The sequence below is a fragment of the Lissotriton vulgaris genome, unplaced genomic scaffold (assembly GCF_964263255.1).
Source record: "Lissotriton vulgaris unplaced genomic scaffold, aLisVul1.2 SCAFFOLD_2400, whole genome shotgun sequence".
Classification (NCBI taxonomy): domain Eukaryota; kingdom Metazoa; phylum Chordata; class Amphibia; order Caudata; family Salamandridae; genus Lissotriton; species Lissotriton vulgaris.
The window spans coordinates 56,359-81,304 of NW_028254317.1; the positions used below are offsets into that span (position 1 = coordinate 56,359).

Sequence of the window (24,946 nt, forward strand, 5' to 3'; positions counted from 1 at the left end):
ATTGCACCGCATCAAGAAAAGCGCCTCGGATCCCCAGAGAAGCAAGCCTTCGTCGGAGCTGCTGCCGTCGCATCTTGGATGTCACCGCTGTAGCTGGCGCATTGTGCGGAAGCTTCTCGCAACGGCGGAGAAGAGTGCTGCATCCAAGGCTGTTGCCGTCGCATTGCTGAACAAGGGTGTCGCCGCTGCAGTCGACACATCAAACTGAGACTTCTCGCATCCTCAGAGAAGCGTGCCGCATCTGGAAGATCTTCACGTCTTTATTCTTTGCACCGGAACTTTGCCATATTTTCATCGCTGCGATTTTACTTGTTGTGGAAGTGCAATGCATCGTAAGGTACATTGACGCAAAGTGTTGCATCTTAAGAACTGAACTGAACTAAGCTAAAACTACCATCTTAAGTATAGTATTGTGGATTTTTGTCGGTTGTGGTCTTGTGTTAAGTCTATATAAAGAATACTTATTTTTAATATACAACTGTGTGGTGTCCCTCTGTAGTGTTGTCACTTGGTTACTGTATGTGGTCACAAATGCTTTACACACTGCCTCTGAGATAAGGCTATCTGCTCGTGCCAAGCTACCAAGGGGGTGAGCAGGGGTTATTTTAGGTGTGTACCCCCTTACCTTGACTAGAGGAAAGGGTCCTTATTTGTCACAAGTACCTATCTGTGCCAACTAGAGACCTCCTAATCTAACATTGGTGGTCAGGGGTGAGGATTCTGGACTTGCGTTTGTGACTCATGTACAGTGATTGGTGAACACTCATAGTGAGTGCAGGCCAAAACGCAACCACATACTTTTTGGTAGATTTCTTTTTGGGATTTTCTATTTTTGCCAAGAACTGCCAAGTTTAACCACCATGAGTAAAGCAGCATCCATACCATCTGTTGATATTTATTGGGAAGACAGAGAGAGATGTAGGATGCATGAAATGGAGCTGGCCAAGCTCAAGTTGAGTGGACAACTTGAGTTAGAGAATAGGAAATTGCCCCTAGAGGAAAAGAGAAGGCAATGGAGCATGAATTGATAATGAGGGAGCTTGATTAGGAGCTCGAGAGGCTTGAGGCCATGAGTGTCTCAGCCCAGCAACAATAAATGTGTGTAGCTCAGAGATTGAACTTTTCTGAGTTGGAGATGGAGTCCAGCGCAGATGGTGGCAGAAAAATTTAATTTTCTAGTGCTTAGGGAGCAGTACATACACCCAGAGACACCCGATTTGAAGGAGGGGGTTAAGATACACCAGGAGGTTCAAGGACATGAGGTAGCTCCAGTGGTGCGCAGTGTCCCTGAGGAGAATGGGGAAAATGGCACAGGGGTACATGGTCCTAGTGGTGGGAGGGACACTCTACTGTCTCTAGATGAGAGGTGCAGGGAGAGGGGTTCCCCCAAGGTTGAAGTCCTGGTATGTGAGTGTGAAGACTGCCCAGAAGAGTGTGGGTTGAGTGACAGAGACAGTCAGATACTGTCTTGCCAATCTCAGGAGAGTGGCGTGGAGTACTTGTGCGAGGCACTGGATGGTGAGGTGAAGGATAGTTTGGTTAACCCCTGTAGGGGGCTGTGTGATCCAATTGTGGGAGAGCATATTGTAAGTCCCTGTTTTCCAGAGCTAGGCCAACACCTGTTGGAGAGTGAGTTCTCTGACCCCAGGGAGCTCACATTGAGGGTAGACCTTTTGTTGGATTCCAGAGGGTCTGGAGAGGCACTGGGGAATGACTCTCTGGGGAGTGGCTCAGGTATCTTCCAACCCAGAGAGGTGGAAGTGGTGCAGAGTAGCCCAGCTAGGTCCCATTGTAGTGGGAGGGGTGTAGGGGCTCCCGTCCTGTCTCAGTGGAGAAGGAGTGAGCGTGGGGCTGCGTGTCACAAGGTGCCCGAAACCCAGTCTCAGAGCCTGGATATTTTTTAAGGGAACACCAGGAGGGGAGCCTAGGCTGTCCTGATGGGTCATGCATTGAGGGGGATCCCCTAGTGTCTGGTGAACTGGGAGTGTCTGTAAGCAGTCCTCCATCAGTTCGGGTGTCTGGCAGCGCCGCTCCAGGTGGGAGGGTACAGAGGTTCAGATTGAGGAGTGAGAGGGGGAAAGAGTCCCCAGTGGAAGAACCAGTGGGTCAGGAGCCAACCAGAAGGGCTGAGTCATGGGTGAGTGACCATGGTGACACAACTTCTGTCCTGGGGGATCTTCACGCACTGCCAGATGGACAGGAGTCAGGATATCTGTACCAGGCAGACTGTCACATAACACATAAGTTATGTGTCACCCTCTGGGAGGGTATATGCACTCCCCAGGAAGTCCTGGTTTGCCAGGCAAGTGTTCAACCACAGGGGTTGGTCCCTGGGTTGGGAAGCCAGGTTCAGGTGTTGTCTGACCTAGAGGAAGGAGCAACTGCAATCAGTGTCCTGACTGATGTAGCTTCTATGGGTACCACTCCAGTTGGGAGAGTGCAGTGCTCTGGAAGGGGGTGCAGAGGGAGGGAGACCTCGCCTCTGACCCCGGTGCATCTGGAGGCTTTAGACTCTAGGTTGAAGGGCCAGGTTCAGGGTGTCCCCCCAGACCTGGAAGCCCAGTTGCAGGATAGCACCCCTGAACTGGTAGGCGAATTGTGCAGGACACCTGCCTTAGGTGCCCTGACAATTCTGGAAGGGGGTACCGCTCCAGGTGGGAGGGTACAGAGCCCCAAGAAGGAGGACCGGGTGTGGGAGAGCCCACCCCAGTCTCTTGTCCAGCCGCCGGGTACTGGCCTGGGGTTGGTGGGTCAGTGTCAGGATGTCATACCAGACCCGACAGGAGGGAGATTAGACAAAGGGTGCCAAGCACCTGGGGCTACTGCCCCAGCTCTAAGACGCCACAGAGGTTTGAGAGCCCTGAGAGGCATAAGGTCTGAGTCTCATCCCTGACTACTGTCAGTGGCCCCTGTGACTTGCTGTCTGTCTGTTGGTACACACCTGTGAGCAAGTTAAGGTTAGATGCTTCACAGGTGTTGTCCACAGGTGAAGAGAAGGATTCCCCATGGATTAGCTTCGTGGACCCTGAGAGTATGGACAGAGGATTTGAAATTGGTTCAGATTGGCATAGAACTGGAATATACCCATACTGTTGCGGGCCAGGTTCTATCACCCAAAGCAGAGAAGCCCATCAAGCTAGTGATTGGTCTACCCTGCGTTTTGGCTGCAAGGGTGTTCTGTTGGACTTGTCCCTTTTTGCAGGGTCATCCCCGAACCTTTTGCCTTCCTCCTGTATTTTGTCTGACCTGTTTTTGTTGGTTTTATGACTCTGGGCACTTTACCACTGTTGATCAGTGCTAAAGTGCATATGCTCTCCCTATTGTAAATTAATGTATGGATTAGTGATTCCATGATTGGCTGGTTTGGTTTACCTGTCAGACCCTAGTACAGTGCACCAGGAGTACCCAAGCATGGTACTCCAAATGCTGCTGGTGGGCTTGCAGCACTGGTTGTGCCACCCACAGAAGCAGCCTGTAAAAGTGTGTCTGTGGTCTGCCATTGCAGAGCCTGTCTGCAGTCTGGTACTGCCATGTTGACTGGGCAAGTGCTCTTCATATCAGACACCCCTATGGTAGGCCCAAGGGCAGGGTGCATTGTAAGTATAAGGTAGGACAAGCCCTGATGTGTGTGGCATGTCCTAATAGTGAATTACAGCCATTTTTGTTGTTCACTATTGCAAGGCTACCTGTTCTCCATCAGAATGGGCAGTTAGGTTATTACATTTTATAATCCTAACTGACTCAGGGAACATGGTAGAAATTCGAGTTTAGTAGGCCTGAACTCAGAATGATAAAATACATCTTTTAGTAAAGTTGGTTTTAACATTCTGTGTTTGAAAATACCACTTTTAGAAAGTAGGTATTTTCTTGATTAACTATCCAAAACCTGCCTCTGCTAGGTTGTGTATTCCTTGTCTGGAGTTTGAGTGACAGGGCTGGGGGATTCCAGGAGACAGAATGAGTCTGCCCAGTGGTGAATAGAGAGATCTACATCTAGATGGGAGGGGGGAGTTGCACCTGGAACCTGAATAGGACAGTGCCTGCCCCCCACAGTGCTGGATCCACCCACTGTGGTGCGTCTAATGTCTCTGCCCTGCACTGTCAAAGGAGAGAAGGAATCATGTCAACAAAGTGCTCCAGGGCTGTGCTTTCCCTCCACAATGCTGGATCCGCCTCCTGTGGGGCGTCTGACATTTCTGCACTGCACTGTGAAAGGAAAGAAGGAGTCATGTAAACAGAGTGCCCCAGAACTGGTTTGGACTGGACAAAGGATTTTGGGGTATAAATATTGGGACCCTGATCCCAAGAAATTAGATCACTTTTGGACTGCAAGAAGAAACCTTTGCTGAGGAGAGGAAACTGAAGAAACTGAGGAGAGACTATCCCTAATCTGAAGTGCTGCTTGGGGGGTTTGACCTGCAGTGGTTGCCTGACTGCCAAAGAAAGGAGAAAGAACTTTGTGTGCTTTATTTTCAACTTGTGATGGATCTCTAAGGGCTTGGAACAGAGCTTGCCTCCTGCTGAAGTCTCAGGGACAACAGACTTCAAACCCCAGCTCATCAGAGTTCTTTGGAAAAGCCTGCTGCTGTTTTTGGGCCTTCTGAGGGACTGCGTGATGCAAGGAGCTGGAAGCTCGACTCAACGAGGAAGAAGCATGTCGCCGTCGCTGCTGCTGCCGTCGCATCGTGAATGTCATCGCTGTAGCGGTTGTATTGCACCGCATCGAGAGGAGCATCTTGCAACGAAGAAGAAGCGTGTCGCCATCGCTGCTGCTGCCATCGCAATTCCGAAGGAGGGTGTCACCGCTGTAGCTGTCATATTGCACCGCATCGAGGCAAGTGTCTCGCTATGAGGAAGAAGCGTGTTGCCATCGCTGCTGCTGCTACCGTCGCATCGTGGATGTCGCTGCTGTAACTGTCTTATTGCACCGCATCAAGAAAAGCGCCTCACATCCATGGAGAAGCACGCCGCCATCGGAGCTGCTGCCTTCACATCTTGGGTGTTGCCACTGTAGTTGTCGCATTGTGCGGAAGCCTCTCGCAACGTCGGAGAAGAGTGCTGCAGCCAAGGCTGTTGCCGTCGCATCGCTGAACAAGGGTGTAGCCGATGCAGTCGACGCATCGTAATGAGACTTCTCGCATCCTCGCAGAAGCATGTCGCAACTGGAAGCTCTTCACGTCTTTATTTCTTTGCACCGGAACTTTGCTGCATTTCCATTGCTGCAACATTACTTGTTGTGGAAGCGCAACTCATCGTAAGGTACATTGACGCAAAGTGTTGCATCTTAAGAACTAAACTGAACTAAGCTAAAACTACCATCTTAAGTATAGTATTGTGGATTTTTGTCGGAGTATCGAAGAAGAAAGTTTTAGCACTGTAGATCACCTTCATCCAGGCCAGAAACAGCAATGCATAGGAAAGGTTAAGTTCCCGTAGCCGCCTTTTGGCTACCACAAATGATTGGTGTTGTTGCTGCACCAGCTTAGTGTAATCGGGAAAAACCATGATGGGATGTGACTGAAAAACCATGTTGTCTTTATGTAGACGGGCGTAGCGGATAATGGCATCACGGTCTGCATAGTTAAGGAGTCGGGTGATCACGGGCCTCGGGCGCTCCCCCGGATGTGGCTTCTTGGTTAAGATGAGGTGAGCCCTCTCCACCACGAAACAAGGGGACATGTCCTCCGGGGGCAACAACGCCTTGAACCACTCCGAGATGAACGTGTCCATGGAAGAGCCCTTGCAGCCCTCCGGAAAGCCCACCAAGCGTATATTATTGCGGCAGGCCCGCCCTTCTGCGTCTTCAACCTGGGCCGCCAGGTCTTGCGTGTGCTTAGTCAGCTTGTCCACTTTTTGCTGGAGCACCGATATGGAGTCTTCCACTGTAAAGATCCTGATCTCGGCCTCGGTGATACGGTCAACTGCCTTCCGCAAATCTTGGCGGAAAAACGATACTTCTGATCTCACAGTGCCAATCCGGGCCTCCAGAGCAGTCCTTGATTGATTGATTGCTTCCAGCAGCATCCCCGTGTCTGAGGACATGCCCTCCTGAGAGTCTCCCCCGGGAGGGTTTGTGGTGGTGTAGCGGTCCATAGTGTGCTGCTTGGGGGCTGACGCCCCCTCCCGATCCTTGCCCATGGTGGTCTGGATCTCCCAGCGGGGCCACCAACCTGATCTTGCTCTCCAGGGGTCGACACCGAAGGCTGCATGCCACGCAGCGCGGACTCTCCACTGGGCTGAACCTAAGGGAATCACCCACCCAGTGACTAGTGTAGCGCAACCCCGCCCGGCCTCCTCCGCAGCAGCTCCTGGGTGTGCTTGGCCGTGCCTGATCCAGTCGGGAGTCGAAGGCAGTTCTGGGCGCAGGGAAGGGGACCAAGGACCCGGGACAGAGCCGACCGCTCGCCCACGCGTGGTACCCAGCCCCCACTGGATCTACCTGTTCTCGGGCAAACCCACTTCCCACGGCGGATAATCTAAGTTCTGCCCAGCAAGGGCAACAGGCGCAGCGGGCCCCACTGGCCCCCCAAGATGCTCAACAGACCCCTCTCCTCAGCTCAGCAATCACCAGCCGGGGGTGACCATGCAGGAACGAGAGGAGGTGGAGAATGGCCCACCGCACCTCAACAGGACAGAAATCCTAGGCCCAGGGCTCCAGCAGGCCCATGGCATCTGCAGGGCACACCAGGCGAGCCCCGCCACCTCCGCCGTGCCGTTCAGACCCACAGGCGCTCGCAGCAATGTGGAAGGGGGAGGGGGGCTCCAGAGGCCTCGCGCACACCACCCCCGGTACACCAAACCTCGGTCTTGCCGTGTTCAGCGTGCCACAGCTTCGGGGTCTAGAATGGCACCTGAGATCTCCTCCTTCACTGCTACCACCCCTCGGATGGGGGTAGTTGCTCCGGCCGTGGATGCAGCCCACCGGGTCAGGGATGGCCTCACAGGACCAGCAGTGACAGTGACCAGCCCACGGCACTACAGTAGACTCACAGCCACCGGAGGGAAGACCCAGGCAGGGCCCGCCAGTCTGCGGCACCACTCAGGCCCTCCAGGACACGGGGCGATAAAGGTGGGGGGATGAGCGCCTCAATGGCGTTGTGCTCTCTTCCCCCGGGTCTCAGCACCTCTGAACAATCGGGATCAGCAGTGCCTTAGCAGCGCCGGTCCAGGGTGACTCCGGAGCTCTTCAAAGCCTCCAACCCACTCTTTCAGACGAGGGGGTTACACCGCTACGGCTAGCCCAACAGCGTGGCCCGCAGACTCAGAACAGGACTCGGGGAGCCGGGACCTCGCACTCGGTGATTCCGAACCACCGCCGCTGCAAAACCAGGCCCTTCGCTGCACAGCAGGGGCCTCAGCACGAATCTCTCGGGACTCATGGCTGGCGTCAGGATGATGTAGGATTTAGGCCCTGTTAAGGAACGAACTGCGAGCGCTAAGGAAATGCGACCGCCATGTTCGGTTCCCAAGCCACGCCACGCTAACCTCAGTTTTGCTGGTCTTTGGACTCTGTACACTCTACCACTGCTAATCAGTGTTAAAGTGTGTGCCTTCTCCCCTAAACATGATAGAATTAGCTTATACCCAATTGGCATATTTAATTTACTTGTATGTTGCTAGAAAAGTGGTACTAATATTACATCTTATTGGTGGACCTGCAGCACGTATTGTGCCACCCACTTAAGTAGCTCTTTAAACATGTCCCTGATCTGCCATTCAGCCTGAAAGCCATTTTAAACTACCATTTCAACTAGTAAAAAAATAACTTTTGCCAGTCTCAAATCTTCTTTATTTATACTTATAAGTAACCCCTACGGTATGCCCTGAGAAGCCCAGAGGACAAGGTGCAGTGTATTTAAAAAGTGGAACATGTATGCTTAAGATTTATATGTCCTAGTAGTGAAAAACTCCTAAGTTCGTTTTTCACTATGGCAAGGCCTACCTCTCCCATAGGATAACAGTGGTTTAGCTTATTACATTTAATAAGTGATAATTTTCAATTGGGAGCAGGTAGACAGGTTGAGTTTGGTGTCAAAGGAATTGTAATAAAAATCCCCCTTTAATGGTAAAGTTGGATCACAATTTTAAAAATGCCACTTTAGAAAGTTAACATTTTCTTATGCCAACCATTTGGTACCTGCTGCCTGTATCCTGGGTCATATGACTAGGTGTATTTGGCAGTTGATCTTTGTGTATTGCTCCCACACAGTGAGACAAAGAGAAGGTATGTGTTGGCAGGATGGGCCACTCCGAAATAATGAGGGGTAGGAGCTGTCACCTAGCACACTTACACATCACATAGGCTCTGCTTGGCCACTCTCACAAAAGGGTTTGGCACAAGTCTACTGTGATCCCAGACAATCTGGGGACAGGGCAGGGAGGTAGGGAACCCCAGGTACCTCCAAAGGGTGGGAACCTCTAGACGCTTCTCCTTCTTCAAAGTGGGCACCAGATATAACTATTGGACCTCAGACCCCCAACTCTTCCGTACACATCTGGACTTACGGAAGACTCAGAAGAATGACTGTTGTGCTGCTCAGCTGCAAGAAGGATTGCCACTCTGCTGCCCTGCTGTGCTGCCCTGCTACCCTCCTGCCTGAGTGAAGGACTTGACTTTCGACTTGAACCTTGGACCACCAGAGTGACTCGAAGCTCTAGTTGGCTGGTCTCCTGATAAGAAGCCTAAGGGGGAGAACAGGCTTCCTCCATCTTCCATCAGAACCTAGATTTGCCAGGTGTGACCCCTGCCCTCCCAAGTGGTTCCACCCCAGTTCTGGACCCTTGGAAGTGCATCTGAAGGTGCTCTTCCAGCCCCAGCTGTGGTCCCAGAAGAATCGATGCATCAAAGCCACAGCACAAGGCATCGCCGACCAGAAACTTTGTAACAGAGCTGCTGCACAACGCATCACCTCCCCTTTCTGCATCAGGACCACCACGTGGTTCGTATCCGATGCAGGACTTCTCATTTCTCCATCACGGTTGGCCTGAACTTGTGACTGTCAGGTGCGAGCAGATTTCCACATTTGCCGTTTTGTGCTTTTTGGCGCTATTTTCACTTCAACCTTCAAAATCACATAACTCTGGTTCTACTGATTGGACTTCTGTCAGTTTGGTCTTAAAATGTTTATTAAATATTCATCTTTCTTTCGAAATTGGTGAGGGATTTTTCTTGTGTTGTGTTTTATTTTATTACTAATTGAAGGGCTGCATAAATAGTTTGCACATTGCCTCTAAATTAATACTGACAGCTTTTGTGCCAAGCTACCAGAGGTTTAAGCACAGGTCTATTTGGGGTTTGCTTCTGACTTCACCCAGAGAAGGATTGTGTCTGCTGGTCGAGTAGGGTTTCATTCCCCTCAACCAATAGTCCAATTTCTTAACAGCAGGGTTCCCAGCTTCCAAAATTGATGGACGCGATACTACATAGCTACCTCTGTCAACTCTGGAGCAGCTACTCACTTTTCTGCTCGAACCCTGCTGCGCGGGAGATCTTTCTTCTTGTGCTGTTCCTGAGATGGAAGTGTTTGCTGCTCTGAGGCATCATGCTGCACACGCAGGTTCAGGGTAGTGTAGTTAATGGCTATGGTGAACAGGAGCCAGCGGACAGCCTTCAGGACAACCCAATCATAGTTGTTGCAGTAATCCGTTGCAGCTGCACAGGGCTCCTGTAATGGAGAAACAGATTGTGGCTATCAGAAATTTATGACAACATAGAAAGCTAACACTAACGCAAAACCTGACAGACTTTGCATGATTTAACCGGAAGATACTCGAATGCAAGACTAGGCCAGGCTGTCACTCAGGTGACAGACAATGTGGGACTCCAGGGGGTACCTACATTTCATTGACAAAAGAACAGAATTCATTCTTGTTGTTTTGTGTCTAAATTAAGCATTTCCACTAGCTATCGGACAGACAGGAACATACAGACATTGCGGATAACTGCACTTCTTACTATACCAGTATGCCTATTTAAACCCAGAGGTAGGTATGGTCAGGGCACGAATTGGGGGTACACAACGGTGGACGACGTCCACCCACTATTTTCACAGGGTGGACGCTGTCCACCCTGCCAAGAAGTTGGGCCCCACTTAATAATATGCTGAACTCGTCCCGGTGTACTTTCCAAACACAGGGACACATTCAGCAGCGCCTGCACGTTGTCTGCTTTCCATCAGCAACAAGCAACAATGTGCAGGCAGGGACAGGGCTTTCATATTTAAGATTCCTGCTGGGCCCAAAACAAAGGCCAAATTTGAGGGGTCATCAGGCCCCCTTTTGTTCAAATCTCTTGGCTGGGAGCAGTCAAGAGCCTCACACCTGATGGAAATGAAGCGGAGGGGAAACAAAGGCTCAAACTTTGTTCGGACTTCACACATACTTAAGTGAGGCAGCTTTTCACTTTGTTGAGGCTCTGTTTAGGACATTTGCATGCACTGTAAGAATGTCAGATGTGTTGGTCTCCCCCTATATTTACACAAAATAAATGTAATTTATATAGTGCTTACTACCCCGGAGGAGGCGTTAAAATAATTTGAGTACCACCATTTTTTCTTTTTTTGCACTATGGGTAGAGGAAGTTTACGCAGGTAAAAGGCAACATTGTTTTATGTGTAGCTTACAAAAGTGTAAATCTTCTGCCTAAATCAGGAGGGTTTCCTTATATACTCGAAATATGCTCCAATGTACACATGATACAGATACAGCATGGTGTTACATTGGTGGCCCCAAGACATGTCCCCTTCCCAGGCAGCAGTCAGGACTGTAAGGAACTTGGGAGCAAAAATCTGTGTTGTGTTTACCACCAGTTTTTTTCTTTTTTTAGGTCTCGCCTACGCAGCTATCGGTTCCCTTTTTCGCCCCAAAAACGTGCACACGTTCCATTGCCTTTAATGGCAACGCGTGCACGTTTGGCGATTCCCTATGTTATCAATTATAATGCCTTGCTGCTCGCTCCCGTAAGGGAATCGTGCAGGCCCCCCTCTCTAACCCTCCCCTTGCTGCCGCGCGAGGTGTGCGCGCTTGTACTTGTTATATTGGAAAAACAGAAGCACCAACAGCAAACAGCCATAAAAAGCAAAACGACACCAGGCAAACATGCCACTGTTAACTGCACCGTAAATACCAGTCAGTGTGTAGTGTTTTGATGGAGATCAAACATAAAAGTGACCTTAGTTAGCTCCCAACATAGACACATGTGCTGTGTACTCTGTGGACAGAGGCAGCTGGTGTTTTGTTCCTGTAGTGCCCCCTGTCCGGTCTCCAGGAGGCCTGCAGTGGATGTAGGGGGGGTTCTCCGTTCTCCAATAACGCAGGCTCGGGGTGCATTCTTCCAGCCTGGAGGGGGTAGAATTCACAGAGCGCACTCGCTCCCCCCTTCCCTCACATCACGCTCTGTAACAATGCTGGCTCGCGCGACAGCTGCGGAAATGCTGTGGGTTCCTGCATGTCATTTGGCTCGGAGGTTTCAGCGCGTGACCCCCTGGCAGCCTTCTGCTCGTGGGAACCACACGCAGCTGCCTTTTTCACGTTCGCGCGGTTGGTGCCAAAACTAAAATGGGTTTTAAGTGCATGCGCCAGTTTTGCAATGCTTTGCATTACGTGGGTGATAGCAGGAGCCAGTTTATGAAAAAATATATATTACACGTTTAGATATTAATTACTTTAATGCGGCCAGGTGTATGTTGCCCGGGGCGGCTCTAGGCTCATGGCGGCCCTGGGCAGGGAGCGTAGGTAGGGGGCCCCGGAATATGGGGTCCGGGTGGGGAAGTGTGCGGAGGCCAGTGAAGAGGGGGGGGGGGGTGGTCAGGGTGTTTGGAAGCGGAACAGAGCCGGAGGCTGCCAAAACCCTGCCAGGGGCCACCACGCAAATATCTAACCACCTTCAGAGGATTATTATATTAAGGATATATATTGTCGTGGTGGCCCCTGGGGCTTGGTGGTCCTGTGCAGGTGCACAGCTTGCACATGTCTAAGGCCGCCCCTGATGTTGCGAAATGTGCAGCTGTGAATGCGAGGGAAAGCGTATAACACTTGATTTGATGGCTCGAGGCTTTGTTTTTTGGCATTACATGGAAACCAGGTGTGGCCAGGATCACACCATGTGACCAAATAGTCATGTTTAGGCTTTGAAGTAGGCATGGATGAATTTGAATGTGGGATGTACCCTTGTTTTCATTTCTCACATAAGCCACTGTCAAATGATTTTCCAGGACTTTTTGCGGCAAAAATGGCTATTTCTTATTCACATACCCCAGGCTACATCTCGTAAAATACAGACTAAAGTCTGTTAACGAAACGCTGCAATGGTATTGATTGTGCCCAGTCAGCCCACTACCCCGGTATGCCAGATTATGCGCTGTATAAAGAAAGCAACTTTCTTCAATAAAGTCCAGTTGTTGGATGTATTGTATGCTTCAAAGACCTACAGCGACAGCCTGTTTATCTCCAACGTCCCATAGAGGGCTCTCCATATACTCAAATATGCTTATCAGACTCTAGCTTTGCTGGTTTGTTAGTTGGTATTATGCTTGCCTTCAGTGGTGTCATGTCTTCGAGAGCTGTTCTAACTTCCCCGCCATTGGCAAGGCAGGCACTGCGAGTTACCCACCAAAGCGACTGGTGTGGCTAATTTACATAAATAATATGGATGTGATCACGCTCCCCATGGCAAGTTTCAGAGGCATAGGATCGGTTATTGAGAACCACCCATCGGAAAACAGGTGAAATTCATATCCCTTGGCTATGGAGTTCTCCGCAAGTCTTACGTTATATGTGCTAACCTTAAGCCTGATGCCAAATCTGACCCTCTTCCAATGCTAGGCTACCCACTATGAGTCTGAAATTGACACCTGAGGGGCTGTCAAAGGAAGTTGCAGGCTAGTGCCCCCGGGCTGACAAATTACTAAAGTTTTTACCACCCCAGGCACAGCATTACTTACAGCTTTGAAGTGGTGAAATACCATCCAAGCCAGCCTGGAATGAACAAAAGCAGCTGGGTCTGGATGGCACTGGCTAATCCGGGGATCTCCAATCTTTTCTATAACAAGGGCTGCTTACTTTACATGAAAATCAGGGCAAGCTACTAATATTATTAGTGTTGTAGTAGTGACCACACTAGACTAGATTACATTAGTGGCCACTGTATGTGAGGTTACCAGCTATGGTCACATCAGTACATTAGACAGGGTTGCCAGTAGTAATGTAAACAAGCATTGGCATAGCCAATAGGTCTCGCTTTTGGGACCTTATAAGTATTTAGTTATGCAGCACAATAGCCTTAGTGCAACAACATCAACTGTTGCATGGCTAAACACTTATAAGGCCCCAAAGGCGAGCACTATTGGCTATGCCAATGCTTGTTTTTCAGGTTACTGTTCGAACTCGAGGAAGGTGGTAAACAGTGAAGGGATCATGAATGACACAGACAGTGCGACATCAACCACAGACAATGTTAATATGAACCTACTTATGACAGGGTGACGTAAGATCACAAAAGGGGGAGCAGGTCTTGGTTTGGTCCAGGGCCCTACTGGTCATTTATCCCATCAGGTATTTATTTCTCCAGGGGTGCACTCTTCTAGATGCAGCTAACATGGCCGTTGGACAGTTTTGGAAGACAACAGCTCTGGTTGGTTTAGTAAGCAGATGAAAGCAGCAGCAGCATGTGATTTCCTCCTCTCTTATGCTAAATAACCCTAGCTCTGTGATGATATCTGTTTAGACTGCAGGCAGTGGTGCTCGAACATCAGCAGCGGCTCCTCTGCAAAGACTGGGAAACGTCGCCCCACAGGAAAAATAAAATGATAATAACACCATGTTATTATTATTTTATTTTTCCGTAGAGGCTCTGTTTAGGTGTTGGGCTGGGCTGCCCACAGAGCAGGGGGATGAGTGGTGGTCACTTTCTAAGTGCACATGACGGTTTGGCCGGCCTTCTTGGGTGGCCAAATAGTCATGCTCATTTAGTATTTTTCCACTTAGCATTTCTCCACGGAACATGCACAGCCTTCCACTTGCTGTCTGAGCACTGAACCAGGCCGCTCAGAACAATCAGGACGCTGCTGTCATGCTGGTGACAGCAGCGTCGTGATTGACTTAGAGGAGTCTGGGAGCCGGGTGCTTCTTGTGTCCTTCGTCGACTGAAAAGGACAGAGGAGAGGCGGTAGCCGGCAGGTAGGTGGATTTTTCTTTTTTTCCTTTTCTTTTTTTCAACCCCTCCCTTTCCGCCCACCACTACTGCTCCATAGCAGCTGCTACTGTCGAAAAAGTTTTAGAGTGGTGGTGCTGACATCAATTTAACATCAAAGAACTCAGAGGTTGTGAAAAATCCAAGTGCCACACAAATAATAAGGGTTGCAAATGAGCCACGTCTATTCAGAAGAAGAGTGGTAGGACGTAGAATACAGCTGTTTGTTAAATTTATTTTTTTAATTAAAGTTTTTATATTTTCAACATATACCACCAAATGTTACAGCACACTTATATGGTTTATAACATATCCTGTTCCTACATTAGACATTCTGTAATCAAATCTTTATACATGCACCTTCAATTCCTTACGACCTTTAAGATTACTGAGCCATAGTTATGGGCGTAAACATAAACATATTCATAAGCATTTGGGCTTCTTATTACATTATCTCTATCCATAACTTCTAAGCAGTATGTACATCTAAAACCTCCGCTATATCAGTGCTAACCATTCCCCGCTTCCATCGCTCTATAGGGTGCCATATCTTCTCCCCCAGCGCTCTAGCTCTCCACCCTTTCCTGTCATATATTGCCTTCTCCAGATTATACATAGAAAGTAGCGTAGAAAACCAGATTTGAAAAGTTGGAGGAGCTCTATCAAGCCAAGCTTTTGCAATACAGATTCGATACACTGCCATAGCAACAAACAGAAACTCTATGGATTGACCCTCTCCCTCCTCCATCAGCCCAAGCAATATTAGTTCCGGTGATATCGGTACTTCAATACTTAATGAGTACAATGGCGGACATTCCACAAACATGTGAACTATATCAGCATTGGTTGAATCACAGCGCGGGCAAATTATTCCAGAGGTGCCCCCCATTGTGCTATTCTAGCAGGAGTATGATATAACGAGAACAGCGTTTTGTAGTGCTGTGCTTGTAGTGTTGCTGAGCATAACACAGTACATCCTAGATCTAAGGAATCTTGAAATTCTCTTGCGAGGAGCCTTTTTCTGCCCCCATTTTATAGCAAATTTTTCCCTATCGTCTTTTTTAAGTGAATATAGTTCTGTATACAGCTGCCGAATCATACAATGCTGGCTACGCTCTATATATTCAATTATCTGGCATTGCCAAAACCCAAGTGTGCCTCCCTGTTTGTTCATAAAGTAGCTTCTCAGCTGTAAATACTTGAAAACACTCCTACCAGATAACTTATGCTTTGTTTGTAACTCCTGAAACTGGAGGATACCTTCCTGATCACACAGGTCTCCTATTTTCTTAATACCCTTTTCCTCCCATTCTCTCATAACTGAATCCCTACAAATATCCCCAGGAAGTGACTGATTTGTATATAGACGTGTATACCTATTGTACCTTCCCAACTCTAATTTTTTTGAGACTGCCATCCACGCCTTATACGCTGCCATCAAAGTCTAAAATCTTGTATGCTTAAAGTAGCTGAAATCAATTGTGTTTAAAAAGCCGTTCGCAGCATCTCCCCCCAACAGTGCACTATATACATTTTTGAAAATAGGTCCGTTACCCCCATGCTCTACCCCTCCTCCCCCTATCATCCCCTGAAAGTACTGTAGGGCTGCCGCCCAGTAGTAAAGTCTTAAATCTGGGGCACCACAGCCCCCTTTCCCTCTCGGGAGTGTGATGTACCGATACGCTCTCCTCGTTTTTCCTTGTGCCCATATAAGTCTGTTAAGGATTAATTCTATTTTGGAAAACCATGAGTGATCAAAGAAAAGGAGAATAGCTCTAAAAATGTATAGGAGTTTGGGAAATGTGACTATTTTAATGACGTTTATATGGCCCATTAGAGTTAGATGCAGGTTGTGTATTCTTTCAGTGTTTTTCTTCACTTTTGCTATTAAAGGCTCCATATTTATCTCGATCAGCCTGTCTCGATTCGCAGTCACCTTTATCCCTAAATAAGTTGCCTCTGGGACCACCCTAGCATCCTGATGTACTGTGATGTTATTTTGCACTATCTGTGTCTTCCCCTTATTAATTGAATACCCTGAAATTGCCCCAAAGTGCATTGCCTCCTGCTCATTTTCCATAATAGCCCTCCCTGGGTCCGGTGTAATAATTGCCACGTCATCCACGTAGGCAAATACCTTGTATTCCATACGGTGCAGCTTAACAGGGAGGATATTATTGTTGCCTACCAGCCTACGTAGTAAAGGGTCCAGGTATAAGGCAAACAGAAGGGGAGAGGCAGGGCAACCCTGTCGCGTCCCACGCCTTATTCGTACTACCTCAGTATAGCCTTTGTTGATCCTAACCCTAGCCGTTGGTTCAATATATAGGGCGGGAATTGCTTTGATAAACCCCTGGCCAATGCCAAATCAGGCCATCACCCTCCACAGGTAGTTCCAGGAGACACTGTCGAAAGCCTTCTCTGCATCGAGAAAAATAGCCGCGACAGGGTCCCCTGCAACCCCGGCGGCATCCAAGATGGTAATCATTTGCCTTGTATGTTGAGTGGTCCCCTTCCCTGGGATAAACCCATGCTGTGTACTAGTGACCATACTCTCAATAACCCTACCTAATCTTTGTGCCAGTGATTTAGAAACAATTTTGGCATTCGCTTTCATGAGCGTAATTGGCCTATAGGACCCCCGGTCTAGTGGCGGCTTATCTTTTTTAAGTATGACTATAATGTCTGCCCCAGCCCAGGAGTGTAGAACAGAGAGCCCTAACTGTGCCTTCCCAAAGGTCTCATGCATATCCTTCCCCAACACCTCCCAGAAAGTTCTATAAAATTCTCCTGGGATTTGATCCGGGCCTGTAGCTTTTCCAGGGGGAAGTTTCTTCATAGCAGCTTGAATTTCTTGCATAGTTAGCTGCAGGTCTAGCTCCTCTTTCCCCTCACCTGACAGTCCTGGATGTGGCATTTCGGATAGATATTCCAAAGTCTCTGCATCAGTGACAGAGGGACCCTGATCATATAGTGTTGCATAGAAGTTCCTGAAGACCTCTCTAACTTATTCCACCTTATTTACAACCCCACCTAGCCCATCCTTAATTTCTTTTATTTCTCCCATTGCCGAGCTTTGCCTTGCTCTAATTGCTAGCAAATGTCCAATCCGCTCGCTATATTCATAGCATTTTTCTTTCTTAGAGAGATAATTCCCCGCAGCCTTCCTCGCTATGCTTTCGCTTGCTTCTGCCTTAGATATCTCCATCTTTAATAAGATGTCCTCTAACGGATCCTGCTTGATTATAGCGCCAATAAGTAGTTCTTCCAGATCCGCCAGTTTTTTAATCCTTTTATCCATCTTATTCCTTTCCAGCCTGTCCCTATGCAAAGTGTAGCTCAGCATTTCCCCCCTTACTGCAGCCTTGAACGCGTCCCAAGTTATACCTGCAGGAGCCGTTCCTCTATTTATCTCCCAGAAAATTGCAATCCAGTCCTGCATATGCTCGACATAGCCTTCCTCCCTAAGAAGCCCTCTCTCAAAGGTCCACGTGTGTTGCTTCCTCATTTTATTACTGAGAGCTAGCATTAAAATGAGCGGGTTGTGATCTGATAGTATCCTTGGTATCCTTACCAACTGACTACAGCTTGCCAAGGAGCTTGAGATAAGAAAATAATCTAGCCTAGCCACAACCCTATGGGGTGCTAAATAATACGTGCTCCCTGTACCCGGTGGGTTATTCTGGGCCCATAAATCCACAAGTGCATTATTTCGTGCTAGATTTCCAATAGAATGACAAGTCTTCTTCTTTCTTCCCCTATATACACTCCCCCCTGATATACCTAGCCCATCCATACCATTAATATTGAAGTCCCCACAGCAAATTATTGGTTCTGGCCACAGTGACAATTCTGCATCTAGAAATTCAAAAATATCTGGTTCGTCATCTGTAGAACCATAAATTGAAACTATTGTACACCTCCCCGCATCCGTTTCCCCCTCCACCATCACCCATCTTCCCCATTGATTCTCTTTTTTCCTCATGACTCTGACCTCCCCCTTTCTTTGCTAATATGGCAACCCCTCTTGTCTTCGTGCCTTGTCTTGTGCGTGACAATACCTCAAAGTCTAACTCCCCCCTACTACAGGCAAATAGGTCATGCATGACCTATGTGTGACTGCTGTAGATTGTTGTGTACAGCTGGTGTTGCATTTAGGAGCACACTGTCACAAATATATAACTAAAGCATTGTGTAGCAGAGCACTATCATGTAAAAAGGCACATTTTCCATTTAAATGGCCATTAAGTTTGAACAGACATACCGTTTTACTAATAAAAGTATGTAACACACAAATGATAATGTGTGGAAGTCAGGCTTCAGTGAATATTTATCATTTGCACATCACCAAGTAAAGTGTCCTGGTCTGTTTTGTTCTTATTAAAATCTTTGTTTCATCACACTTCACACTCTCCTGTTTATATATTTTTTTTAAATGTGTACAGTTTATTTATAGGTATTTCACATTTGTTGTGTTTTAGAAGAAAACCACATCCTACAGCCTTTCCTGTCACACCAGCAAGATTGTCACATACACTTTACAAAATCCTCATGGTTACCAGTAAGAGAAACAAAATGAAATGAGACATCAATCTCCATGTTAAAAGAATAAGCAGCAATTTATCAGAAGACTAGGCTGACATTTGACCTATGTCTTAAAACATACTGAAAATGTGATATGAAAAAAAAAATGTTTAAGTCCTCTCTAATGCTCATTTATCTTTGAACTCCAGCATGGTTATTTTGGGAGTGCTTCAGCACCATCCACACACCTACTTTCAGAAACTATGACTTCAGGCCGAATGAAAGAAAGTAGTGCGTGTATACTGTAACAGCAGAACACACCAATCCATACAACTGATACAAGTACGAGGTTAAGCAGCATTTTACAAGTGACAATATGTAGCGGGGGTGGATGACTGTCAAACTCTTTTCAATTAACATGCCCTACGATGTTTTATGTTGCCTTGTTTATGTGAGATAACCTGAAGGTTATCATCACTACAGATGGAAGAATACAATGTGTTTTGGCAATTGGTTTGTACACTGATGTCTTATTGGAAGAACAATATACATAGAGACTTTCGAATAGTGTTTCTAGTGCTTAATATGAGAAGGTGGTTGCAGGTAAGGCACACCAGCACTCATTTTTGGGACCCAGAATTTAGATTTAATCTTTGAGTTTGACCGAGAACAAGAGAGAGAAAGACAGAAAAAGGGGAAAGTGGAAGAGAAAGAGAGAAAACAAATATGAAAAAAACCTGCTCTTTTCACACTTGTTTTCTCTAGGAAGGAGTCTACAGTGGTGGATCAAAGAGGTATGATGTGGAATCAAGACTGTAAGCCTTGTTTACGACTGTAGAGAACTCCGCAGTCAGGGGGGAGGGAGACTCTGCACATAAATAGATAGGATAAGCCCATCTTTTTGCGTGCAGAGTTCCCAGCCCCAATTGCGGATTTTCCGCAGTCATAAACTTACTACTTACACGTAGTTTGTGAATATCAAAAGAATTGTACATATGAGTGTTTCAGTATCTCGCAGTCCATTACTTTTGCTGCACATAAACAATCATAGGCAATTTGCTGTTTCTATGTGTGCTGCACAAGGCAGCAAACATGGAAACAGCAAAAACAAAGAGAACTAGAGCACTTCTCCTTGTTTCACCTGTTTAAGAACAAGTTTTCCCTTGCCCTTGAAAATAGGGGACAGTGTCAAAATCGATGGATGTTGCGGTAGAACACCCACCACAGCCCCCATTGCCCTCCTCTTTCATGCAAAACACAGCGTGAAAGGGTGCCTTATTTACAAGCAGCGTTAAGCCAAGTTAAGTGGCTTAACACCGCCTTGTAAATAAGGCAAGGCCTCTAGTGCCATCGTTGTATTGGCGAAAGGGGCTTATGAATATGCCGCAATGAGTTATGTGAACATCACCACCTCCTTGCAAACGTCCAGGGCAGCCCATGTGCATATTAGTTTGTTTCTATAGTGGGCAGGAGGGTTGCTCCATATACATACAATACGGCAGAAAGATTTGTTCTCATTCACCAGCTTCTCCAGGGATAGAGCCTCGATAAGCTCTGATGGGAGCAGAGTGCTTGACTTGTCTTGCTTGTTTGCAAGTCTAGAATAAAGAACACAACATGGTAAAGGTGACCATCAAGTATGCATATTTCTTCGTCATGCTGTACCAAACTCATTTCATCCTCTCACACCTAAGCATTGGAAAGCGACAAACCCATTCTGGCTTTAGAACACATCTCTGTGAATAACAATGTTTGCAGCGTATGGTCAGTGTTCCTGTACTGATAGTTATATTACTATATTCCCTGTTGTTCCTGGGTGAAGACCCAGCTGAAGGCTCCAGGTTGAGGCTGTGCAGGGATATGCTTTATATTATTTCATCTGTATGCTACACTGTTAGTCACCTTTGCTCTTATTTACCCACTTCTAACACAACGTATTGATTACATTCTCACTATACTCATATCCTGACACATTTTTGACAGCTTTTTGCCTTGGGAAAACTTGTTTTTACCAGGAAAACCAAAGCCAATACATTTGATGTTTAAATTAATTGTAACCACTGGTAATTACTCTCTGTGCATTTTATTCCATCATATTTGCTCTTTGAGCCGTTAAATACAGGGATCAAGTGTCACACAGTGGATTATTAGTTGGGGTGGATGGTATACCACCACAAGTAATAATGTCACTATTCTTGTTTGGTCCAGTAAAGGGTTCAGCAATTTAAATCTAAGCTCATACTCTGGTAGCAATGGCACAGAACAGACGGGGTTAACTTAAGAAAAAATGTAAAGCATTTAGAAGTTCCAAAACAGTTACAAATTTAAATACACAACACAATAAAAATCCCAACTGTGCATGACTGGTCGCCCTAGAACGGGGCAAAGATAAAATATAAGGCCAACCGTGGTTGATTGCCAGTTGGTTACAAAGACTGGGTTTGTCTTGGCCGAAGAGTTACCTTTTTTCTCAGTTCCCTAGTGACAGTTAACTTCCAAGCCTTGCCTACACGAGTAACATATACTATGGATTTATAAGTAAGTCAAGTGTGCCAGATGTGGATTTGGCCAATTCACATGTTTTAGGCATCCGAGCACATGCACAGCTATCTGGTTAGCAGAGCCCCATTGCACAGAGTCAAAACAAGTAGCATCAGTCAAAAAATAAAATGGGGGTAAACATGTAAAAAGAGGCCTTTTTTACAATCACTCTTGGGGCAGTTCCAAAATGTAGACTGCAGTATGGACCTCTAGTTCATGTCCCTTCTGAAATAATAATACAGACCAGGATATTGTGTGCAGCAGTCACAGGAGTAGGAACATTGCATAGAGAACTCAACACCATTGTGTGGACCAAAGATCTTCAAACTCATTTGCACTAACTCCCCCGCCCGCGCCAAGCAAGTTTCCGACCCCTAAATACTTTTTGGCAAAGATTTGTGGAGCGGGGGAGGCAGGACTGATTGCAGGGGACAGAATTATGAGATCATTCCAGGGGTGCTTCTCTGTAAATCGTAATCCACACTAAATGTGGAGACTATAAAAGAGCAACAGTATCAAACAAAATCAGAAATTGCCAAATACACCACTAATTATATCTGCTCCAACTGATATATTTGTACTGTTGCTTAATATGAATATGGCCTGATTCACAAAACTAGGTGCAAAGTATGACGTTTACGTATGTTTAGGCTATGTATGTGAGAGGAAACGTGTTTATCAGTGGAAATTATGAAAATAGCTCAGATATATGTGACTTCTAAACCGTAGGGATGCATAGTCTATCTATTACTAGTGTATATGAGCCAATAGTTAGAAAATCTAGTCTAGGAGAAACCTCTGTGAAGTGGTAGGAGAACAGGAGCATAGTCCTTCAACAAAACTGCACTTCTGGTGCAGAATAATATATCTCAACCATCATCAGTCCTCTCATTTTCCATTTCCCTAATACTATATCTGAATATGTTTTGGGGGAATTTTGTATACTCTATTTTAATAGCAGTTATCATAATGGACAGCTGTTTCCCATATAACCTTATCCAGATGTCATAAAGTTAATTTAAAGTACATAACCTTTTGGGGTGCTGTGCATCATGGCTAAAGACCATTGGCTAAGCCAATGGGTTCTAAAGGCAAGACCTATTGGATTTGCCAATACTTGTTTATTCATTAAAGAATCTTTGATAACTGATAGAGACTTCTAGCCACAGAATCCTTACCTTAGAATTATCCCCGGGCATCAGACTGGATCCAGAAACTTTTTGTGAGCAGTAACCCTGCGCGCCGGTAGGTGGTATCATTCGTCCCTGCTCTGGTGCCTTGAGAGCAACTACAATGCCAAGATATGGGTCTACTGCCGCACCATGCACCCCAAGGACTTGAGGGAGCGATCCCTCAAGCTCCTTGGTACTCGACATGTGATGCCACAATAGTCTTGCTCCCGTTCGAGTGGAAGGTTCTGGGATCAGTCGCACGGCCATAGATCTTCATCGCAGTCAAAGTCGTCCCACTCCGATAAGTTCCACAAAAAGAAAAAGAGCATGAACTCAAAGAGTTCTTTGACTTCACCCCGTCCATCAAAGTCATCTGACGAGACGATGGAGTGTCATCACCCGAGGGCCGGCTCCATGGTTTGACCTGCACCTGGGCTGATCTGCGCGTCCCTGAGTTTCCCGGAGTGACCCCTGTCCATCTCCAAGAATTCTATGAGGAAATGCACCTCCTATTTGGGCGGCGTGTTCCTGTTGGAGTGCATTTGGGCCCAATGGCTTCAGATGGTGCCCCTACTGATTCTCCACCAGCGGGTCTCCCTCGATGCCCTTGGATCTACAGATGGATCCGAACTGGTGCCGGTCATACCACCTGAACCTTCCCTGACGCCAGTCCCTCTGTCGATAGTCCGGTTGCCGCCGTCCCCATTCCAATTCCCAACATGTAGCCGGAGGGGTGTCTTCTGACGCCTACTGGAGCCATTCCCTTTAGGCCAGAGCCTTAGCCCTAATCTTATGAGCTAGGACTAGGGGAAGATTGGGAGGGGCCACCGGTCCCTTGAAGAACCGGGTTTTAGAACCCAGCAGCGCCAGGGAAAACGCTCGAAGTCTTCCGATTCCCCTGCCTCGGCAAACAGAGACACAGGACACTTCTCGATGACGTCCAAGACCAAAGTTTATTGGCTGTAACCAGGAACAGAGATCTACGAAGCACAACACGGGTGGTTCGCTGGAGACTGCACAATTTCAATGAGCGGAGCATGGTCTTTTATGCCAAAAAATCACATTCCAAAGTAGCATCAATTACATACAAACTAACCAATCACAGTGTGACATTTCAAAAGTAGCGCATGATGACAATCCCATTTTCTGTTGTCCAGCCCACCAGAAATGACCAAGCACATTCCAATATCCTCTCGGATCAGGCCGGACAAACCCATCATAAAACCTCAACCCAAATCAGTGATTATGTCGTAAAGGAAGGAGCAGAAACAGATTAAAAGCAAGATAGAAAGTTGGGTGCAGTGTACTGTAAACTCAGCAATGTCCTACTCTTTGATCTTTATCTGGCCAACTGCTTAACAAGGAACTGGCTCTGCGAGGTCAGCCTCGGGCAAGGGAGTCAGTTCGGCCAGGTCATTCAGAAGTCAGCTAAGGTGTACGTGTCCCAAGGACGCGCTCGGCCGCAGTCATCGGCCTATGTGAGGGCAACCACACAAAATGACTGCCGTACACAAAATGAAACCCGAGGGTTCAAACGAAATCCCTGAATACGTAGTTTCTCATTGATCGATTAAGACAAAAACACTCGTACACACCACACTCGTGATTTGCGGTCTGCTAACACCAAAATCGTCTATTTCCGACGACCTTTATTGAACGGGTTCGGAACCACCGAACCACAGACCCTCGAACTACGGAACTACACCCTAAAGAATACCTGTCCCTAGACCTGAATAAGGACTGGTGTGAAAAATTGGCAGATGTCAATAGACTGAACACCTCCCCAGATACTGGCTTGGTCTCTCCTACTACCATGGTCACGGAGGAGGGTGCCACATCTGGCTATGGTGGTGTGGAGGGAGGTAGGCCCTTGACCTTCTTTTGCCCTCCATGGCAGACAAGACAAAAGCCTTGACAGAGGTGCTTAACCAGGGAGTCCTCCCTTCAGAACCGCTCTTCTCATTTAATGAAGCCCTTACAGATGACATGTTGGGGCCTGGTCCAACCCCTGCACAGGGGCTCCTGTGAACAGGACAATTGCCTGCTCCCATCGCCCCACCCCAGGGAAACCCTCTTTCCTCACTCAACACCCCACATCAGAGACCGTGGTGGTCCAAGCCTCCACTTTCTGTGTAAATCATGGCGCATTACCTACTGCCCCACGGAATAGGAAATCCAATAGGCAGGACACCTTAGGGGATTTTTTTTTCTTCTGCCAGTTTGGCATTGCGGTTTGTGAACACTGCATGCCTTTTGGGCTGTTATACACATTCCCTTTGGGTTTCAGTTGCGCAGGTGCTGCCTGTGGTCCCGGAAGGGGCGCCTGGAAATACTCTCCCAAGCTATGGCTGATGGGAGAGATGCAGCAAAGTTGACAATCAGATGTGGGCTGGCCACGATCGACTCGCTAGGCAGAGCAGTTTCTTAATTGGTGGCCTTACGGCACCACAGCTGGCTGAGGACAACTGACTTTTCAGGGTATATCCAAACTTCGCTTGTGGACATGCACTTTGATGGCCCC

At 47.3% G+C, this 24,946-nt stretch overlaps 1 pseudogene across 1 annotated transcript in view; it reads right to left on the bottom strand.

The window, feature by feature from the left end:
* Window positions 1-24,946, bottom strand: part of LOC147659583 (ADP-ribosylation factor-like protein 13B) — a 283,841-nt pseudogene that overhangs the window by 53,293 nt on the left and 205,602 nt on the right. The window contains exons 5-6 of the transcript XR_015307207.1: window positions 20,205-20,310; window positions 9,460-9,665 (exon numbers count right to left, since the gene is read on the bottom strand). The product of XR_015307207.1 is annotated as an ADP-ribosylation factor-like protein 13B (transcript). The remainder of the gene's footprint in view (window positions 1-9,459; window positions 9,666-20,204; window positions 20,311-24,946) is intronic.